We start from the raw sequence: 5,175 nt of genomic DNA, 5'->3' as shown, positions 1-5,175 counted from the left end.
TCGTAATGTTCCGACGGCAGCGCTACAAAAACATTCACATCACTTACTTAAACCTTGTTGATTAAACCGTTCACAAGAATTGATTTAAACTAGGGGACGCTTCCTTTTCATAACGGTGCTGACTCATTTTACCTCGTTTCAGCCAATTTAGATCCAGCTGACGTAGTACATGTGCAAAATTAACCGGACTGTCGCGCTAAATTAGAACTGCAGAGAAAGCGCATCCAAAGAATGATTCCATAAGCAACTGATGATCAATTACTTTTTTAATTTCTCTTATTTCACCTTTGTCACCTAGTCAGTAAATTGAAACAACCACCCAAAGGAAAAATAATGTAAACAATGAAAACACTCCATCAAAAATTTTCCTCTTACTGAACTCTCGCATTTCGATGGCATTATATTATGATGGAGGAACGTGTTCAAGATTATGAGCGTTCATTGTTATGTAATCTTCCTGGAACTAACAAAGTTTACACTACGCGTTAACCAAAACAGAGAGAGGAATCTGTTTGCCGCAAATTTTAAGGCAATATCACTCTGTAAAATTTTATTTTCTTTTAATGAAGCTGCTCCAGAAATTTAAGCAGTAGGCCGAAAATATCCAATTTGCACAGTAGTGTCACGCGATAAAAGATTCAGAAAGGCCCTTCTAGCTCACAGCTCTTTTTACGATTCATTTTTGTTCGAGCGTGTGATATGCGTGGTTTAAATGACCTAATTTGCGATAAATGACCCACTAATGGATATACTTATTCAACAATGGCTATATTGCTACAGTTTCACTAAACATTTGTAGACAAGTGCTTGGTCCAACATAACTTAATGTTTCAGGTCGTTTCAGTAAAAACCCAGATGAGCAAGCCAAGTAGATCGGTGTCATCTTCTGTTTCAAAGCTTTCAGTTAAAAAAATCTCCTAACGTCAAAATACTTTAATGAAAAGCAACTGTAATTGAAAATCTTAGTTACATTTCTTGTTCTATTATTATCATTATTATTATTATTATTATTAGTGTTATTATTATCATTATTATTTTTAAAAAGTAGGAACCTGACAATATCCAGCCTTTATAATTTGTGTCGCATTAGCTTAGATTCTTACTAAGCAAAGGTCCTTTTCAATTTATGTTAACTCATTTAAAAGAAATTTTTATCTCTATTTGCTCACGTGCATATTGTTACAGCGATATCAGTCTCTCTCAAGCCTTGCGGGTAGATAAGTCGCGTCAGGCAATTTATAATTTATGTGCGTACTTCAAGAGCGATATCGACCCTCTTTATTCTGCGGTGGAAGATAAATCATAATTTTGAGTATTGTTTGTTTGATCATTAACCCCGTTAATGAATCACGTACTTGAATTTATTTGAAAAATAATTGACGCAAAGCGCTCAACAATAGATGTCACGGTAATGATATTGGGTAGTGTCTACAATGGCAAGAGTTTGTATTGAAAATCGAGATAATTACATTTCATGACGCAATTGTTTAAGAAACCTGCGCATTTAAACATACTGATGGCTCGATGGCCCGGTCTGATAAACTTCGCCGACAAACAAAACAACCCTCTTCTCTCCGAATTTGAAATCTTACCAAGACGAGGCCGAATGGAAAACTGTCTTCTTTCTGATCTGTCTCAGTTGAGGGTATTTGAATTCTCGCAGACCATCACTTCAAGTGCATCGCTTGAACTCGTCCAAAATCTATTGGGAGTTGCATAACAAGATGTCCTGGTCACAGTTGATTAATTAAAGTTGTTTGGATCTCTTACATGAGCCTTCTTTAATCTTGAATGAGCAGTGTCAAAACTGAGTGTGTCACTGCAGCAGTTGGTCTTCTTGTAGCAATAATTACATATATTTCAGTTCTTTTTTGGCGTCAATCAGTATGCGCCTGTTTTCAGTGAACTATTGAAAAAATGATTCTCAGACAAAGAGATAGTAGAATTTTTCGAGTTCAAGTCTTCCTGTCCGTTTATTGCTGCGTGGGTTTCTTTCCAAATTTTATTTTAGAAGCGTCGATAGGGAATGTATATTGCATAAAATTCTTCAAGGACTTCCCTAAATCTGCACAAAGCCTTGTAGTACGTATTTCCGAAGACATTGCTTTGTTGGTTTTTTTCTTTTTTAATCTGTCCTCTTTTTGTATTGATATTACTCTCTGTCATATTTAGTAATACTTAATATACCACGACGTCAAAACATAAATCAAGTGACGTCATGGACGCCCACATACTTCCAGTGACAGGTGGGTTTTTATGCCGTAAACGGTTCCCTTAATCTGAAGTTTCGGGAACTTTGAAAAGTTTTTGATAATAAGTTTTATAGAAAGAATTCTGCGACGTCATCATGAAAGGTCGAGTTCCTCGCTGAATCTTTGTTTATGCCTAAGATATGAAATTAATGCTAGACGGACTCAATCGAAAGAGAGCAAAGTTTCAGTGCCACTATTAAATATTTAAGCTTCCTTCTTTTAGCTTATTTGTTTGTTCGAAATTTTTCTTGTTCTATTCTTTCTTTCTCTGAAAGTGACAGTACCATATCCAAAATGAGAGATTTTGTGCCCGTTCTTCTCACTTTGAGATATGTTCACGCCTTACCTTCGAACAAAACTGTTAAAACCAGACTAGTCGATCAATAACCCAATTGCTAATCTAGTCATGTAGTGGTGCAGTGGTTTATTACACAGACCAATATTTTGTACGTCAGCTAATACGGTATATCAATTTTCTCCATCGAATTTCGGTCAGCTTCATACACTAAAATAGTTCACGTGAAGGCAATCACTGTCGCCGGCTTCGTCCTCTCTTCAGCTGGCACTACTCGTTCACGAAAAGCCTGATGAATAAGAGAAATGATTGGGATGTGATACATTGGCAGTCAGTTAAAACCAAACGGCGAAATTAAGACATAATTTAAACGGGGGGTGGGGGGGAGGTGGGGGCTTCTTTTTATAAAGGTCATTGGAGTAAATATAGATCTAACTGACGCAAATACTGCTATTCATTCTGTTGTATAGCGGATATCTCTTGCAACATTGAACTTCGTAATATGTAGTTGAAAACCTAATCACTTGACGACCATTACTTTTTAACTTTCTGACGTTACAGCCATGTCATAATATATCTGCCACCTTCGCTACACATACTAAACATCCACACAATTACACTACCTTTAAAATATTTTTTAGAGAAGATTAATGGGTATTCAAACCGATATATCTTGTTACATTAGATTCATCAGAAAGTGCTGCACATAAATATTTGGTTTGTCAAGCCAAAAGTAAGGAATGTTTCCACAGATCAAAACCTAACCAGTATTTCAAAGGGCGGATAACGCTATCCAGCGGATAAGTTTCAACAAAACGTATTGCGCTATCCAACGGATAGAGATTTATCGAGTGGATAGCGTTACCCACCCTCTGGAACAACCAAGTTTTTTTTTTTTGCTTAGGGCTAGCTTAGGGTTAGCACCAAAAGCTGAACGCTTATATCCCCATAGAATAGAGTCAAGTTTTCAAGATCATGAGCATTCCTGTTGTTGTGTAAACCTTGTGGAAACACGCACACTTTACACTTCACACTTCACACTCCACACTTAGACTAAGTAAAAAGTAAAGAAGAGAGAAGTGCCCATTCATTGCGGGACTGAAATTCTGAGGTTTCTGCAATTTTATTTCAGTTCGGTACTTCAAGCCTTTATCATCAAGGTAAAAAAAAAACATGAATTGGTGTTATCTGAATCAATGGAGAAATAATTAGAAATATAATGTTTATAATTATCCATTTGAAAATCGGTGTTCATGCTTAGTAAATATGTTACAGATATTCCTTCAGACCAGAGATATTTAAAACGGAGACAGAGGTTGATAAAATGAGAATTTACAGATGGCATGAGCGAAAAGTATCATTTAATTTTGACTAGTAAACGGAAGAACAAATCATTGGTGGACCATACCAAAATGATTTCCTTCTCCTGGTCACGGTTGATTTAGCAATAATGAGTTTGCAATATTTGAGTGAATGGCAAAATCCATGCAAAAATCGTTATTGAAGGAATAAGTCAATTTACCATGAATTTCTCGAGAGATTCGTCTTCTTTAGTTAACGGGAATTGAAGAACCCAACGCTCAGAACCATTCATTATTTTCTTATGTTGGATATTTCGTGTAGGTAAATACCTGGCGATTTGTTTGTGTTACAAGAAGATTCCGTTTTCACCTAGTCACGCAAACTCATTCGTGTAACTGGGGGAGCTGTTTACGACAACTGAGTGCTCAAAAGCAAAGACTTAAATATGGGCAAACGAACGAAGATTAAAAAAAAGGTATAAGAAATAATTTCACGAAAGAAACCATAGGAAAACCTTCTTCAGGCTTACAACACCTCAGTCAAGATTCATTTTTGTTCTGGCGTCACATGCGTGAGTTAAGCGGTCTATTCATGGCTAACGACCTTCCGATTCTTTAAAGGTTATATTGCCACTGTTTTTCTGGTCGTTTGAAGACAAAAGATGATATTATGCGACAGTCACATATTAACTTAAAGTTTCAGTGCTTCAGAGAAAAGCCTTCTGATCAGCCGAATTTGTGTCACCTTCTAACAGCGACTAAACCTTTACTGTCCAAGTACTTACATGAAAAACAAATAGATGAAATTCGTAGTTATCTTTTTCTTGTTTTCTGACGAAAAGCACGTCACCGAAGATTTGAGAAAGTAGGAAACGGCTTGAGGTTCACAATATCACCTCATCTGTGTCATATCAGCTAACGTTTGTATGATTTGTTTGTATTTATTGACTCAGAGTATTCTAAACAGAGTATTTATTTCAAACTTGAGGACACACTTCTTTTGCTAGAAGATTAACATCGTCTTAAGTAGCAAGGGAAAGTCGGAAACAGTGTCATTTTTGTTTTTAAATTCAAGGTAAAAAAAACTTAGACATTTAAAAAGACATAAATATCCTTCTGACGCACGTGCGGATTGCAAGACCGATAATGATCCATCTTCAATCCGCCCGTGAATATACATAATGACGTAGTGTATTGTTTGTTTGTTTATTGTTATCGATAACGAAGTACGCTCTTAAAATTACTTGAAAAGCAATTGAGCTACGTTGTAGTATAACGCAAAGCGCTTAAAAACCAAAACTATTGGGTAGTTCCTACAATGGCGGGA

This window comes from Pocillopora damicornis, chromosome 12 (genome assembly GCF_964200805.1).
Source record: "Pocillopora damicornis chromosome 12, jaPocDami1.2, whole genome shotgun sequence".
Classification (NCBI taxonomy): Eukaryota; Metazoa; Cnidaria; class Anthozoa; order Scleractinia; family Pocilloporidae; genus Pocillopora; species Pocillopora damicornis.
Note: the sequence above shows the minus strand (reverse complement) of the source record.